The 18,207-nt window shown below is 39.1% G+C and overlaps 1 protein-coding gene across 1 annotated transcript in view; it reads right to left on the bottom strand.

The window, feature by feature from the left end:
- LOC109443674 (tubulin alpha-1C chain) overlaps positions 1-17,135 on the bottom strand; it is a 36,609-nt gene extending 19,474 nt beyond the window's left edge. The window contains exons 1-2 of the mRNA XM_074325741.2: positions 16,931-17,135; positions 10,000-10,152 (exon numbers count right to left, since the gene is read on the bottom strand). The gene's annotated coding sequence lies outside the window, so the exon portion shown is untranslated. The remainder of the gene's footprint in view (positions 1-9,999; positions 10,153-16,930) is intronic.
- Positions 17,136-18,207: the final 1,072 nt, after the last annotated feature.

The raw sequence follows: 18,207 nt of genomic DNA, 5'->3' as shown, positions 1-18,207 counted from the left end.
GCAGCATCTGACACTTGATCACTGTGAGACACTTCACTTGAAGTACTTTCTTCACTAGGTTTCCAGGACTCCTCTGTTTTTTTTCCTGGTGTCTCTTTTTTCAGTCTCTGTTGTTGTTTCCTCCTTAGTCTTCTAAACTCTTAACATGAAGGGCTCAAGGTCTCTTCTCATTCCTATCTACACCAATTCCTTGGCTGATCTCATCCAGTCTCTTGCTCTATATATGCTCCATACACTAATATAAACATATGTCTCCAATTTAGAATGCTTTCCAGAATTCCAGACCAACATACCCACTGTCTGTGGGCTTTCTCCGCTTGGATATATGATAGATTCCTACAGCTAAGCTCCTAGTGTTCCTGCCTAAACATGCTCCTCCCCTTTATCATATCAGTTAATGACAATTCCATTCCTCTAGCAGCCTGGGCCCAAAACCCTGGAGTCATCATTAGCTCTTATCTTTCTATCACTCCCATCAATCCATCAGCAAATCCTGTCAGCTCTGCCTCTAAAATATACACATCAATAATTTCAGCACTTTTCACTAGCTCCAATGTAGCCACTTTGGACCAGTGCCTCTGTCCCTGCTTCTTCTACTCCTGCCTACCTACTGTCTACCCCTGGCAGAGCAGCCAGAGTGATCCTGTTAAAATGTCAAGTCATACCACTTCTCTACTTAAAGTCCTCTAATGGCTTCCTGTCTGTGGTAGCTTGTCTCCAGGATGGCTGCCATCAGTTCCTTAATCAATTGCCAACCCTTCACGGACATAGAGCCCAATCAAGCCTGCTCTCTGCCCTATGCAATCACCGATCTGCTTTCAGTCTCTATAAATTTTTTATGGTCTTTTCATAAAAATGGAATTACATAATATATAGCCTTTTTCATCTGGTTTCTTTGACTTAGCATGCTTTTGAGAGGAATCCATGTTGTAGCATGTATTGGTATTTTATTCCTTCTTATTGCTAAATAGTAGTCCATTATATGGATATAGCATATTTTGTTTCTCCATTCATCAGTTCATGGATATAGGATGTTAGCTGTGGGTGTTTTGTAGATCTTTCATCACGTTGAGGAAGTTCCTTTCTAATCTTTGTTTTTTCAGTTTTTATCATGAACGGGTTGTATTCTGTCAAATGCTTTTTCTGCATGTATTGGGATAATCATGTGGGTTTTGTCCTTTATCCTATTAATATGGTATATTACATTGATTTTAGGATGTTAAGCCAACTGTGAATTCCTGAGATAAATCCTACTTGGTGACAGTGTATAATCCTTTTTATGTATTGCTGGATTGGGTTTGCTAATTTTGTTAAGGATTTTTGCAATGATATTCATAAGGTCTGTAGTTCTATAGTGTCTTCATCTGGCTTTAATATCAGGGTAATGCTGCCCTCATAGAATGAATTAGGAAGTGTTCCCCCCTCTAGTTTCTGAAATTGTCAAGTATTGGTATTATTTCTTCTTTAAATATTTCATAGAATTCACTGGTGAAGCCATCTGGGACTGGGCTCTTCCTTATGGAAAGATTTTTTAATACTAATCTTTTCTTTTTCTTTTTTTTTACTCAATATAAATCTATTCAGGTTTCTGTTTCTTTTGAGTTGCTCTTGGTAATTTGTGCTTTTTTTAGGGATTTTTCTATTTCGTTTGTCTAATTTATTGGTATATTCACAATATAACTGTAGTATTTTAATTTTTGTAGGGTAGACAGTGATGTCTCCTTTTTTATTCCAGATATTGCTAATTTGTATCTTATCTCTACCCTCCCCCCGCCCACTCCCCCACCTCTCCCTACCTTGGTTAATCTAATTAAAAGTTTGTTGATTTTTTTCAAAGAACAAACAATACAGAAGCATTTTTTCCTTCTGTTTTTGTATTTTATTGATTTCTGCTCTAATCTTTATTTCCCCTTTTTTGCTTGGCTTTGGTTTAGTTTGTACTTTTTTTTAGCTTTTTACTTTCTTAAGGTAGAAGCTTGGGTTATTGATTTGAGACCTTTCTTCTTTTCTCACATAAGTGTCTCCCTAAAAGCACTTATTAGCTGCATTCCAGAATCTTTATATGTTTTCATTTTCATGCAGTTCAAAATATTTTAAAATTTCCCTGGTGATATCTTTTTTGAACTGAGGACTATTTAGAAACCTGTTTAATTTCCAAATACTTGGGGATTTACCAGATTTCTTTTTGTTCTTGGTTTCTAATTTAAGTCCATTATGGTCAGAGAATGTAGTTTATATGATTTGAATTATTTTAAATTTACTGAACTGAATACTGGTTTTATGTCCTGACATATGATCTATTCTGGAGAATGTTCCATGTGCACTTGGAAAGGATGTCTATTCTCCAGGCCTTGGTTGGAGTTCTATAGATATCAATCAGGTCAATTTGGTTAATAGTGTTGTTCAAGTCTTCTATATCCTTGCTTATTTTCCATCTGGTTGTTCTATTTGTTATTGAGAGTGAGGTATCGAAATCTCCAACTATTATAGAATTGTCATTTATCTGTTCAATTCTGTCCACTTTTCTTTTATGTATATAATTATTATCTCTTCCTGATGAATTGACCCCTTTATCATTATTAAATGTCCCTCTTTGTCTCTAATACCATTTATTTTTACCTTAAGTCTATTTTGTCTGATATTAATATAGCCACTCCAGCTCTCACGGTTATTATAGCCCTGGTACATCTTCTTTCATCCTTTACTTTTATTTATGTCATCGAATCTAAGATGTAGACATCTTATACTTAGATCTTGCTTTTTTATCCAGCCTGCAAATTTCTGTCTTTTGATTGGGATGTTTAGACCTTTCACAGTTAATGTAATTATTGATATGATTTGATTTACATTTGCCATTTTGGTATGTGTTTTCTATATGTTTCCTTTCTTTTTTGTTCCCCTATTCTTCTTTTACTGCCATCTTTTGTGTTAAAATATTTTGAAAGTGCCGTTTAATTCTTATGTAGATTTTTAAATCATATTTTTTAGTTTTTTTCCTTAGTGGCTACTGTAGGGGTTACAATATACACTTAGTTTACCATTATCTATATTAGATTAATACTAACTTAATTTCAGTAAAATATAGAAACTTGGCTGCAATACAACTCTATTCCTGCCCCCCTTTGTGTTATTATATATACTCACATATCACATATCTTTATACTAATATTATTTTAGTTTTATTTAGATTACATACTATATTCCTAATGATTACCATCATATATATCGCATACATGTTATAACCTATCAGTATGTTGTTATAATTATTAATTTACACAATTTCTCATCTTTTAAAGAAGTTATGTGAAGAAACAAGGAAATACATATTTATAGAGTATTCTGTATTAAACCACGTACCTACCATTTTCAGTGCTCATTTTTTCTTGTGTATTTGAGTTACTATCTGATGTACTTTACTTTCAGTATGAAGGACTCCCTTTAGCATTTCTTGTAGGGCAGATCTACCAGTAAAAAAATCCCCTCAGATTTGTTTATCTGGGAATATCTTCATTTTTCCTTCATTTTTGAAGGACAGTTTTATGAGATATAAAATTCTTAGCTGTTAGTTTTTCTTCTTTCACACTTTGAATATGCCATTTCTCTGTCTTCCAGCATCCATTGTTTCAAATGAGACATTTCCATTGTTTCAGGTGAGAAATTAGCTGTCATATTGATGTTGCACATGATGGTGGTTTCCTCTTGATGCTTTTAAGATTTTTGTTTTTGTTGTTGGCTTTCAACAGTTAGTATGTTGTGTTTAGGTATGGTTATCTAGTCGGGTTTGCTGAGCTACTTGGATGGGCAGATTAATGTTTTTAATCAAATTTGCCAAGTTTTTGGACATTACTTCTTCAAATATTTTTTCTGACTCTCTCTCCTCTTCCATTACACATATGTTCACATGTTAGATTTTGTCCCACAAGTCTCTGAGGCTTTCTCTTTTTTTCAATTTTTCTTTCTATTCTGCAGTGGATAATTTCCATTGATCTCTCTTCAAGTTCACTGATTCTCTTCTTGTGCCATCTTGAATCTACTTTTGAGCCCCTCCAGTGCATTTTTCATTTCAGGCACTTCTTAGCTGTATTCCAAACAAGCTGTATTAGCTTATTTTCACCTCTAGACATTATACTTTAAAATTTTTAAAATAATTTTAATACTTTCTTATGGCGAATCTTTGTTTATGCATTATTGTCCTACTTTCTTTTGATCCTCTAAACATGATTGCTTTTAGTTCTTGAAACTTATTTATAATATCTGCTTTGATGTCTGCCTGCTAAATCCAACTTCTGGGGACATTCAGAGATAGTTTCTACTGACTTTTGCCTTCTCTGAAAATGAGTCATATTTTCCTCTCTCTTTGTGTTTTTTATTTTTATTTATTTATTTATTTATTTTAAAGATTTTATTGGGGAAGGGGAACAGGACTTTATTGGGGAACAGTGTGCACTTCCAGGACCTTTTCTAAGTCAAGTTGTTGTCTTTTCGATCTTAGTTGTGGAGGGCGCAGCTCAGCTCCAGGTCCAGCCACCATTGCTAGTTACAGGGGGCACAGCCCACCATCCCTTGGGGAGTCAAACCGGCAACCTTGTGGTTGAGAGCCTGCGCTTCAACCAACCGAGCCATCTCAGAGCTCAGAGGCAGCTCAGCTCAAGATGCTGTGTTCAATCTTAGTTGCATGGGGCAGAGCCCACCATCCCTTGTGGGAGTTGAGGAATCGAACCAGCAACCCTGCAGTCAAGAGCCCATTGGCCCATGTGGGAATCGAACCGGCAGCCTTCAGCACTAGGAGCATGGAGCTCCAACCGCCCGAGCCACCAGGCCGGCCAGCTTTGTGTATTTTATTGAAAACTGAATATTTTAAATAATATATTGTAGCAACTCTGGATTCTGATTTTCTCCCTCAAGGCTGTCTTTTGTGTTTGTGTATTTAGTAAGTTGCCTGGGTTAAATCTGTGAAATCTGTCTCCTCTGAAGTGTATGACTACTGATATTTCTGCTCAGTTTATTTTTTGTTTTTATTTTTGAATCTGGTTTCCTAGGGGTTGCCCGTGTCTAAGTAGCCTAATAGTCAGCCAGTGATGGGACAGAAATTGTGCTCAAACCCTTCAAGCCAGTAAGGATTCCATCCTCTAATACTGAATTTGTATGTGGGCAGGGAAGCATATTCAAAGTTCAGGCTGTTTTCAATTCTATTTGAGCTTTTACTTTTACTTTCCATTGAGCCCTTTCACAGCTCCTCTATGCACAAACCCTCAAGGTCAGCCAGAAGTATAGGTCGATCCTAGGCTCTATGTTGTCAGCTGTAAATGTGCACAGCCTCAGCCAGGAATACACTTGCCCCAACCACAACTGTAACCACAGGTTAGAAGAATCACTGGCCTTCTCCTGCTCCAAATCAAGTCAGAGCCCTCTTTGTGGCAGCAAAAACAGATTCCCACTGTTATTTCTGAACTCCAGTAGTTGTTCAAGCACAACCATTTCGCAGATTATTACATGCTTTTGCAGAGTACTAAAAATGGCTGTTTTCATCAATTTTTCCCCCCCAGCTTTGTAGTTGCTTTTTGGGGGAGAGGATTTGCCCACCTCCTCACTTGTCATAGCTGGAAGTCCCACTGTCCTCAATAAATATATGATGAATAAGTGAATAAACCCCATGTAATCTTTCTTCTACCTCTACCACTCTGTGGAAATTGTCCTACCAAAATTATCAGTTGCGTCCCAGGCACTAAAACAAGCTCTGGGTAAGAAAGACCCGGGTTGAATTCCAGCTCTACTCAGTAATTGTGCATTTAGCAAGCATACTTATCTCTCCAAGTCTTGTTTTTTCCCCCCCTTCTATTAAATGGTTAAAATAATGCCTATGGTGTTATTGTGAGGAGGGTGGGGTCTGAGTCAGCATCTGGGTGGATACTTCAGGGTTCTTTTCCAACATAGTGTTTAGCAAGAGGCCTGAGCTCCTGTTCAGACTGTGAGTCTGGGACACCTCTTGATCTCTTTCATTACCCTTAACTCATTGGAGACATAACTAGTGGGAATGCAAGGATAAGATCATGAAAATCCTTTGAGACTGAATCTATTATACACAACTAAAAGGTATTATTATGCCTTATTATGATGTTCTTTAGGAACTTTGAAAAATCCCTCTCTCTGGGAAATTTTGGTCAGTGTAGAATTTCTAAAATTAGGAGAGCTCCTAAAATTACTCCCCTAGCTGCCTTTTCCCCTGGACATTTTAACCATTATAATGGTGCTACCTTCTGAAAGACCAGGATTACGGATGTAAATCCTTCTTAATCACAAACTCTCACATTTTTAGGTGTTTCTTTTTCTAAGAACAGAAGGACATGGCCCCCCCCCCCACATCAGAAATAAAACATCAATTTGTTGGTTAAAAATGCAGAAGAAGGAACATGGCCAAATAGAATGCTTGGAATTTGAAATGAAAACAGTGTGGCGAGGCCACCACCATTTAGGGCCTTACTGGAAACATAGTTCTTTCTGCAGGAAATGCTTGTTTAAAAACAGAATGAAAAACAATTGCTCTTTCCATGTTCTCTTAAATTTCTTCCTTATTGTCCTTCCTTTAATCAGCATGCACAATTTACCATTCACTACTGTTACTTGTTTTTTCACCTGTTAGCCAGGCTGCCCGCTCTGAAGGCAGGCGTGGTCGTTCTATGTATCCTCCTCGATGCCTGGCACTGTTCCTTGCTGTCACCTGCAGTCAACAATTATGTTCATTTTTACTCCCTTACTCAGAAACCTTCAGTGACTCTCCACTGCCCCTAAAAGTGGTCCTCAGACTTTTTTTTCTCTTTTGGTTGCATGTGCTTATCAGTAAACTAATATATACACATCCTCTCTCTAATACACACACATGTAATTTATTTTAAAGTTATTTCTATATTACTGTACTTCTATTTTATGTAAATTATAAACATTTACCAAAATAGAAAGTTTAAGAGGATGACATAAAAAAGTATAAATGGAGTTTATAATATTTTATCTCTGCATCTCTTGCATATCTCTTGTTGTAGGACAACATCTACTTTCTTTAAAACTATAGGCTTCAAATTTGAGAGTATACAGCATAGATACGTGTAGTATTAAGGGGCTTAATTTCCAAATTCTGAACTACCAAGTATCCCGTCTCCTGAAAATGACCTGCCTGCCTGATTTCTCTTTTCCAGCCTCTGCTTCCCAATTGCACTGACCCTTCACAACAGAAAGGCAGCCCTCAGCCATCCTGAACTTTGTCCCCAAATGAAGGGATGATTTGAGAATGCATCATGCCTGAGGGAGAATCTCTTGAGAGCCAAGTAGGAAATACTGACAGGATAGTTGGTACCTTATTTCACTCCCTGGACAAATTCCTGGCAAGCTTCTGTGCCTTGGACAATGGCTATCTTAGAAGTCACAAGTGAGGTGGTGGAAGACATTGTACCGATATATTGTTTTTAATTAAAAAATGAAGCTAAACTTTTTCTGATACAAAAATAAGTCTATTTATACACCTGACACTAGTATAAAATAATATTGAATGTCAACTATAATTGAAAATTTTTTTAGAGAAAAAAAAAATCTATTTACTGACTAGTTTGACCATGTAGACTGGTTTTGCCAATTAAGTCATATTTTCCACAAGTGGAAAGAGCTAGATCTGTGGCTCCAGGTTTTTGATGAAAATATATACACTCAGGCTCCTAGGTTCTCTGTCCTGTCTATGCTTGTGGATGTGCTTATGTTCCTCCATTGGAAACACCCTTCCCTCCCATCTCCGATCTGTGTGTGTTGAATTCCTATCTAACACCTCCTTGGTCTGTGAGGCTAATTAGGCATTGAGGATGCAAAATGAACATAATAAAAGCCTTGGCCCCATTTTCATAGGATATAAGGATCTAGTATGGGAGACAGACAGATAAGCAGTGACAATATAGTATTACAGAGTTATGATGGGAAACCATGAGGTGTTGGGAACTCAGCAGGGGCACCCTCCCTTCATGTGGGGGCGAGGGGAGGTCAAGGAAATCTTCTCAGAGGAAGTGGCCAGAAAGCCAAGTCCTACTGATGAGCTGAAGTTAGCCTGATGTTTTGCAGGGAGGGAAGACAAGAGGACTTATCTACGCTGAGAGAACAGAAGTGAGTTGAATTCACATTGTTAAGGCAATTTCTCTGTGAAGTCAGAATTTTGGCCACAAGAGACAAACTTATCTAACTCTAGGGTCCAGATATAAATTTCTACCAAGTTCAAGCTGTCTCATGTTTTTGAGAGAATCGTTACATTTACATTCTCTCAAAAGCCCAATTTAGAAAAGGCTGAAAGTCAAGAGAGAGGTCATCTCTAGAAAAAAATTTCCTCACTTTTTGCCAAACACAAAATATCTGAACCCCAACCTCAATTGCTGGGGGATGGGTAGCCTTTTTATACTGGGTTCACCAGAAATAGTGCCCAGCAAATACTCTTGGTACATCTGTGAAGAAAGTGACAGGTAGTTTGTGTATGTCGCTCTGTTCTGAGGGTAGAAGCGCCCTTTAAACAAACAAGTTAATGAAATAAGGAGAACCACAGAAGAGAAAATATTCAGTTTCCAAGGACTGCCTTTTGTCACACAAGAGGAAGAGTCTGTGAGGGTTCAAGGTATCTGCTTCTCACTGCTCCACCTCTGATCCCCAAATGAGAGGCCCTGAAAGCACCTTCACTAAGGGATGTTCAATTCTCCACTTCATGCCACCACTCACAGTGCAGATTTGTTACCAAGCTATTTATTTCTACGAAAGACTCCCCTCTACAGATACATTAATAGAAGGGAGGTGTGATAGATGTGGCATTAGCCATCAAATATTTCCTATACTGGTCACAATTTGGTGCCCAATAACTCTTTGTTCATTCAAAATAGAAAACATACTCAGTCTTCTAGTTCTCTGATACAGTCCACCCATGCACCATCAGAATGGATTTTTATTTCTCACCCTGTTTTCTTAGTTATCTCCTTTAAACACCCATATGTAGGGTTAACATTTTCTCTATGACACTATTTACTACGGCAGTAGAATCAGGTAGGTCTCATCCGTGAAGGCTTAGTTATTGAAGCACCAAAGGATGTCCTTATAAAACACTGACTGTATCTGACAGTCACATGACCTTGACCGCAAGGACTACATAACCAGTGAGGTTCCAACAGGCTATCTTGTTGGTAAAGCTACTTCACCTCTTTCAGGAAAACCATTATAAGCTCATCCCAGAACGCAAAAACTCACTTTTGTTAGAAAGTTACTATCAAGTTCCGGAGGGTCAGAACCATGTTTGATAACATTTTTCCATTACAAATGTTTCTTATCAGTGATCCAGATGGGTGGGCCAACTGTAATGTTGCTCTAAAAACTGGATTTCTATCAGTTCCCCAAGCGTTTTCTGATTACGGCCTTTAACAAAGTTTGTAACAGTGGTGTCTGCAGGTTTACGTTGATGTCTATAGATGTGTTTGTGGATGCGTTTAGACCGTTGTGTAGAAAGGGTCTGAAATCTTCTAAATAAAAAAAAATCTTCAAGTTAATCAGAACTGATTTAAGAGTTTGGCAAATGGTAGCAGGGCTTAGGGAGCTTATATCAAAACATGACCAAGGACTCATTTTAACATCTCCCCACTCTCAGATTAATTTTGTCTGTCATCCTCTTCACCTTTAAAATTCCTTCCATTCAGCAAAATCAGTTCCATTCAGGAGAGCAAATACATTGTGACTGATGTTCCTGATATTGCCCTGTGTGCAGTGATGGAAAATTAGTTTTCGTTCTCAGCCCTGCACCTGAGAGACGTGCAGGTGTAATGAAATTAATTATGTCTCCTCTTCTACCAAAGCCACAGGTTTTCCTAAGAAGAGATGTAAAAAACATATGCCAGTTCATTTACACCTCAAAACTGAGACCATTTTCTTGCAGAGGTCAATTTAGTTGTTTTTTTGTTTCTGTTTTTTTGATAGGTGACTGCATGTGAATGCTACCTTGGTGCCGGGGCCTTTCTTGGACAAAGCCTGGGCCTTCACCCGCGACGCGACCTCTCCTTCTCGGACAGGGCCTTGCAAAGCCGTGGCGTGTCCAGCAGATGGCGCCGCAGCTGAATTTTCGCGAGCCGCTCCCTACGCCTTAAGAAGAATCTGGAATAAACAGGAAGGAGAATTTTTTGTGTGTAAGCATGCTAGTTTACAACATATATTGCCTTCTCTGTCGGGTTAGAGGATATTTTTATTTGACTAAGTTGAACTGCATTTGAGATATTTAAAAATTCAGTGATTACGCAATCCACTTTTTTTTTTTTGCTCAGGATTTCCACTCTTACAAAGGACCCAATTAGAAAGTTTGCAAGTAGCATAAACTATCACATGAACATAGTGGTTCACGTCACCAGGCAGCACTGGGGGGAAACTAGAGGCTTCAGAAAAGACCAGCAAGGCGTGGCAGGCGGAAGCTTCGCTGGGCTGCGGCGGAAGTGACCTTGGTGGCGGGCAGGGCGGTGCCGCGGGCGCCCCGGAAACAGCGCCGCCTGCTGGTGAGAAGAGAGAAAGCTCGGATCTCGCCAAATCCTGCGGCGGCCCTGGGAACGCTTCGACCCGACAAACATTCCAAACACCGTTGCACTCAGGGTGCAGTACCGTGTGCCCGCACCAAACAAAACTGAAAGTCCTGGGCACAAACACAGCAGCCTTTCTCTTGAGAAGAGAAACCTAGGAGCCCGTAATGGTTTTGGTACACAATGTTTCAAAGGGTTTGACTGTTTTTTATGCTTCCTAAAGCTAAAAAGGATAGATTTAATTTTTGTGGTATAATTGTCATTTAAGACAATCCTAAATGAAAGTGAAAAACAGAACCTGAGAGAAGCTCACTTTCATTTATCCTATCCTACTTTAAGTTATTTACAAAATATGAAAAGAAATGATCAGAACTCAAACTGGAAAAAACAGGCAAGGGGTTGAGTTTCAAGGTGGTTGCCCTTATTTCTCAGTATGGCCCCTCATTTTTATTCCAGGATTGTTGCAATGCCATTTCTAGAGTCCCTCCTCCTCTCCCCACTTCCTTTTTCTCTTCAGTCATTTGACAGGAGCCTCTGCAACCATCTGCTTAGAACACGTCATCGTCATCCACTGGGAGAGAATTGTGGTACCACCTTTCTCCCCCTATGGCTGAAGCGCACAGAAAGGAGATGAGTTGCGCTTCTGCTCTTGCGCCAGCGTGATTGCTGGGAATTGTAACCTGCAAGATGATGTCAAAGTGCAGCTTCTCCCTTTTTATGCTGCACACAGATTAATGTTGTCCTTCGTTAAACAATCTGATGCTTTCTCCTACAGAGCCCTGGCCTTCACGCTGCCCAAATGATGTGCTAATAACCTTCTCGTCCCTTCTACTTACAAAGACTCAGTGCATTAAGTGTAAGAATCGTACATCTCCATGTTTCTTCTAGTAAGGGAGTGAAGATCCATAGCTGGACAGTTTCATTTGGTCTAGTCATGCAGTTTATCAGGTCCCTGTTCTCTGACATGAAAATTCCCGTCCTCCTTCAGGGCATAACTATAGGCATAAATTATAGGCTCTGGTTTGAAACAGGGCCCTTTCTTTTGTCCAGTAGCAGCAGAATCACCATAATTAGGAACCCAACTGGAACAGAAGGCTTCTTTAGGGTCCTGGAGATGGAAGGTTGGGCCCCCAAGGCCTGTACATGACCATCTAGGCTGTAGCCTTCACAATCTGGATCCAAGTACGTGAGCACCGAGAGAGCTCAGCATTTGGAGGACAAAGAGCAATGGATATACAGTAATTTAGTGAATCAGGGTGTTAAACAAAAATTTTAACTTCCATGGCTGAAAGTCTTCTTAAGAGAAAGGGTGTATGAGGCCATTGCTAGCAGCAGAAGAAGAAGGAGCAGGAGGAAGAGGAAGAGGAGGAGGAGGAGGAGGAGGGTGGTGAACACACAATGTGATTTATAGAGGATGTAATACAGAATTGTATACCTGAAATTTATATAACTTTACTAACAATTGTCACCCCAATAAACTTTAATTAAAAAAGAACAAGAAAAAGAACAACAACAACACCACTTGGGGCATGGAGTCTAAACCACCAGCAGCATGGTTATGTAGGAAAGACAACATGTCTGTCTTCCCAGAGTTTTGCAAGCACTTTCATACATCAGGTAGGGGGAGAAAGATGTAAGCCAGTCTGAAAGGATTTACATTAGCTATAAACAAAGGGGATGGAAAAAGGTGAAACAGGGCTCATTTTGGGATAGGCTCAACAGAGTCCTCAAGGAAGAAGTGTCTGCTCCTGGGGACTAGCTCTGGGGAGCAGATTGGAAAGTTCATGTGTAAATAAAAAGTGGAGGCTCCTGAGGTTCTATGGTGCCTGGCTGTCCTCTCTTTTGGGTAATCGTGGAAATAGCCACCTGGAAATTAATCCTAAATTCCAACAGACATACAGAAAATGTGAGCGGTCTTTTGTCAGAGCTGCTCCACAGCTATTAACAAGCTAACTATTCTGTCTCGCCAGCCACTGTGATTTTAATTTAGATGATCTCAGAATTTTTATTTATTTATTTTTTTGTCTAGGGACAGGATCCACGATGATGCCTGACATTTCTTTATTCCCAGAGAAACAGAAGTAAAGGAGAGGAATATCTTCCTAAGTGTTACTGTGATATAAAAGAATCCTTCCGGGAGAGGATACATGAACAGGGCAGCTGATAACACTAATACTGTGCGAGCAGGCACACATCTCCCCACGTCCCCCGGACTGCTGAACCAAGTGTTACTAATCAGTAGGGACCCAGCTCTGAGCCTCTCCTGCTACAGTCCTCAGAGGGAGTTGGCTCAGATGGCTTCTCCAAGGGGGAGGGGTGCCCACTTTCTCTGTTCTTCGTTGGAAAATGGGCTCTCTCTCAAGTCTCATACACCAGCTGCTTTCACCTCTTGCAGGAGAGCAAAATAAATTAATTGCCAATAATGATTTGAAAAGCATATTTTTGGAGCCCTGAACTCTGCCTGTGAAAAAGCAGGGTCACACTATAGAATTCTAACATGTGTAAGTTTTTATTCTGGGTTTCTAGGCAAAATTTTCAGAAATGTGCACCTCTTTATCAAATCAAATAAAAAATAATGGTGGTGGAGATAAGAGTGCTTTGAATCCCACGTAACCTAATAATTACATGTCCTGCACCTTACTCTTAAGAATCTCTTCATTCAATGTATTTTTAAAATTTTCTCTTTGATTTCTTCATTGACCCATTGGTTTTGTTTAATAGCAAGAATCTCTTCTTCACAGAGGTATGATTTATTTTTACTTATTTTTTTAATTCTTATTAGTTTCAGGTGTACAAAACAATGTAATAGTTAGACATTTACACCCCTCACAAAGTGATAACTCCCCTCCCCCATACAGAGGTCTGATTTAATGAGCAAATTCCTTTGTCTGCTAAGAAATCCCTTCAGCAGCATTATAGAAGGGCTCTCTGAGAAATTACACATGATTATTTTTTCTCATTAAGAATTAAGAATTCTTTAACATAGCTCCTTTAAAAGTAGAAACATTGAGAATTGTTTATCCCTGATTTAAGTGTGGAATTAAGACAAAGGGTGCTTGTTCTTATATTAGGAATAGGCATGCCACTCCCCAAGCACTCAGAACATCTGCTGCCTGGACTGATTCTTAAACCAAAAGCCACACATGGCTTCTGCACTTGACAGCTGAGGTGGCCTTTTATGTCCAGTTGGAATTTCAGTTTGGGCTGGCTGGAATGGGTTCACACACCCAACAGAATGTGGGCTCTGTGGGTCAGAGAAAACTTACTGGGCTGAGATGGACTAGGCTGACATTTTGGAAGTACTATAGGTTTATTTCCTGGGAATTTACCTCCCAAAATAGGTACTTTCAGTTCCTTCACATGACATCCTTAGGCTCTTTAAGACAGTTCCTACTCTTCGGGGATTTTAATCTGCTCGCTAAATATCAGCTATTTTGTCTGGAACAAGATAGTATCTGCACGTTTCTACTCAACCAAGCCTTAGGCCATATGGAAAGCAGCTCCTCACCAGCTCCTGGCAGCTTCATTTTTTCCAGCACTCTCAAGAGGAAGTGAAAACAACCCCTAGCCAGGAAACCAGCCCTGCATTAGGGTCTGAGGGCTCAGATTCTATAGGTGAGGCCCAGGCCAGCTTCTAAAACAATTCTGAAGCTAGATAAGGAATAAGTAGGTGTTAAAGGTATATATGTGTATAACTTTGTAATTAACAGAATTTTTTTTTTATAATGTAGCCACTGGGCATGTATATTCAAAACACTACTCTGTGTTTATGTTTCTATCTGTTACCCAGAGAGCATATTACATAATGCCTTTCTCTGACAGGTTCAAAGTTCTCCCTGGTGTTAACCTTGGACATTAACTGTAAGCACTTTGAGGGCACGAGCGTGTCTTCCACTTCCTTTACGTTTCACACAGTACTCAACAGGGTATTAGACATGCAGTAGGTGCTCAGGGAATACTTGGTTTTAAAAATATTATGGACTAAAGGAACAATGAATGGCTGTGCTTTAATCCTGAGGTTAGGCCTGCTTTTATTGTCACATCTGAGGAAATTAGATAGTGATAATTTATAGACAAAAAATGGAAGTGGGGATATTGCAAATTCTCTGACTTATAATGACAGCCTGTGACTTTCCTATATACCAGAAACTATATAAGTACTTTACATAAATTACCTCATTGAAACCTCACCACAACCCTACAGGCGAAATTTAATATTGTTACTACCCTTATTTTACATAAGACAAAACATTACCCAAGCTACACAACTAACACATAGCCACATCAGGACTTGAATCCAGAGATCAGTCTCCAAAGTCCATGCATTTAGACACATCCTTGCTCCAGAGTATCTAATAACAACATTCATAACTCCATTTACTAAATACCCTTCTTCGAGGAATTGCCTCACAATGTAATATCTGAAGTGGGAGGAAGAGAGAGGGAAGAGGGTAAGCAAACACAATTCATAAGTTACAGGTCTCAGTCAGCATGGTTTTGATGGTTTTTCCTATGAATTATCTCATTTAGTCCTCACAGCCCCCTGTCAAGTATGTTACTACTATCTCTTCCATGTAAGAAATACATCTCTGGAGAACAGGTATGTTAAAAAAAAAAAGTAAACGCTAAAATTCAGAGGCTGAGAGGTAACAACTCTACTGATAACACTCTGCCTGCTCTAGGCCTCTCATCTCAGCTCAGAGGGCCGGTGTAGGTACTTCTTACATTTTCTTCCTTTCTTATTAATACTCCAATAATCCATAAAGCTTATTCTGTCTCTACATGTCCCATAAATACAAATATAGTTCAATGTTATTTGCTGTGTCACTAAGGCATTTCAAAAGCAGAGGCAATGTAGACAAGAAAGAATAAAAATGACAGTGCATAGAATGCTCTGTAACAATTTAAAAGAATCAATTAGATTTAAACATACTGCCATGAAAAGATCTCCAGAAGGCATAGTAAATTCAAAAAAACAAAACAAAAAAACCCCACAAAACGCAAGTTCAGAATAAAAAGTACAGCGTGGTACCATTTATGTTTTCTAAAGTCACACAAAACAATATGATACAAACACACACATCTATGCAAACTCACATAGAAAACAAGTTGGTTATACCCCAAATTGATAACTGGTTTCTCTGAGGAGAGGACTGGGTCCAGGGTATAGCATTGGCAGACTTTTCCTTTATCTTTTACAAGATAATTTATTCAGATAACGTATGTGTAAAAGAAAAAAAAAAAGAGGACAGAAAAGGAACAAGTGATTCTGTTAAAAAATAAAAGGTTAGCAACATGCAGTCAAGGCAAGTACATCTCAAGGTATGAATACACCAAACTAAAATTCACTGCTTCATTCAGGTCCATAAAAGACCCATAGATTAGAAGAGAGTCCTCAAATTGGCATTATTATTATGAATTGGATGATTTTTAAAATGTACTGTCTCCTGGCTCTACCAGAAATACAGTGCTGAGAAGTACAGTAGACTTGGAACTAGATGACAGGGGTTCAAGGTCTGACTCTGCATTTCTCTGTAACCTTGGACTAATTTCTCAGGGCCTTTGTTTCTTTTATTTATCAAGTGAAGATAATAGTAACATACTTCACAGGGTGCTTCAAGAAATAAATGAGACTTCGTGTGTCTCGCCCGACCACCAGCGAGAATACAATGGTATGACAAAAAACGAAAAGAAAGAAATGAGATAAACACCGGAAAGAACAGCAAAATCATACAGACTGAGGCTTATAACTTATAACTGTGCTTGTGTTTACTCGCTTTCCACTCTCTCTCCAACCTCAGAGAACGTTTTTTTCTCACACCTTTAAGATGTCTGAATGCTCCACAATGATGCAGAGTTAAATTAACACACCATTAATCTTTGGTGTAATATTTGCTGATAAGAGATAGGCCTCTGTTATTTGAGCCTTTAGATTATGCATATGCATAATTTTTAAGCTTCGATAACCTGTATTCATGTATTTATTTTAAAGAATATATTTATTTGATTCCATTTATAAAAATAAACCTTTTCCCTGTGAAATCCATTTTTGATACTACCTTAGTATCAAAGAACTAAAGTACCCAAATCAGATAGGCCATTTAAAGTATAATCCAAAATTTTAAATTTTTTTTTTTTTCATCTTAAAATGTGGTCCTACTGAAATTTTAGGTTGTTCTGAAATTTTGAGAATCCAGTTACAAGCTTATAATAAAAACGGTTACAAAATTAATAGAAGAAACATTAATACCACCAATATAATTAAACACAAAAGAAAAACATGAACAAATGAATAAATATCAGTTGCATGCACACAGCACCATGTCCAGGCTGCACGATGTAACTATTTTCAATTATAGCCTCACCTTTGAAACAGAGCCAGCTTCTCCTCTGCTTTTGTGGGATGTACATGTATTAAAAAGCACAGGGACCTGAAGATTTCTGGTGAAGTAAATAAGAATCCAGTTTAAGTTGTTCTGCAATTTGAGCTCAGAAAGGATTCATCTGAAGGAACCAATTCCAGGCACACAAAGCACACAGCCCTCCCAAACCCCTCCACCCCATTACACTGGGCTGTCGTTTTAGAGCTGGGCACCCATTGTTCACTTTCTTCTACTCTAATTAGACTTGACAGATTGCTCTTTCTAGCTAGCCTGGCTGTTGCCGAGAACAGAGAGAAGAGATGAGGCTGACCGTGTCATTATGCTCTTGGGATCACTGCCCGCACCCCCCATCCTAGTCCACAGACATGGAAATGCATCCCCAGAAGTTCAAATCTGTTACCCTTCTCCTCCTCTAGCCTCGGTCTTCATGCCCTCTGGCAGTCTCCGCACCATTGACTTGCATTACTTTTAACACTGTGAGATTCAAACCCTCCGTGTAGGCTATGGGAGTGGAATAATTACACTCTAATATTTTTAATGTTAATACTCTGACCTTTTGTTTCCTGCAGGCCTGGGGGGCAAAGCAGACCAGCTTTGGAAAAGGGAAAGATACTGCAGTTCCACCCGGAGCCAAGAAATACTGACTGCTAATGAAACCGAGCTTGGGAAGGATTCAGGCCCTGGAGCTGCCTCCATGTGTCTGAAGCAAATCCTTTGCCCTGCTGCCCTCAGCTTCCATATCTGCAAAATACCTTTAATAATTCTGGAACCTTTACCATATCAAAAACATGTTATACTGGTATTATAAAAGAATTAGATAATAAAATGACACAGCTGGAAATGATCTTAGAGATCATCTAGTCCAATATCTTTGGTTGAAAGATGAAAAAAACACAGGCCAAAAGAGGGAGGTGACATGCAATGTCATAAAACTCGTTCACAGACTTTAAACACCTGGCACTGAATAATAGCCTAGGTAACCAGCTTTGTCACTAACCTGCCTTTCCCCAGTGTATCCTATGCTTGATAATAATCATATTGGCCAGGAAAACAACTTCACTTGAGGAAGGAATTCTCCTCACCCAAGGGCTATGTTTTCAGAAATGCTTCCCTTTACTGAGAATCCAATTGTCTTGTACTAGAACCTGAGTTACTCAATGTACATGACTCTCAACAGGCTGGAGGTCTGGGGCCCTGCTCTCAAACAGGCATGGCCCTGGCCTTGACCTAAATCTGTCTGTACCCACAGCCTCAAGAGC

The sequence above is a fragment of the Rhinolophus sinicus genome, chromosome 1 (genome assembly GCF_057876585.1).
Source record: "Rhinolophus sinicus isolate RSI-liver-muscle chromosome 1, RSI-T2T, whole genome shotgun sequence".
Classification (NCBI taxonomy): Eukaryota; Metazoa; Chordata; class Mammalia; order Chiroptera; family Rhinolophidae; genus Rhinolophus; species Rhinolophus sinicus.
Note: the sequence above shows the minus strand (reverse complement) of the source record. Positions and strands in the feature narration are given on the sequence as shown.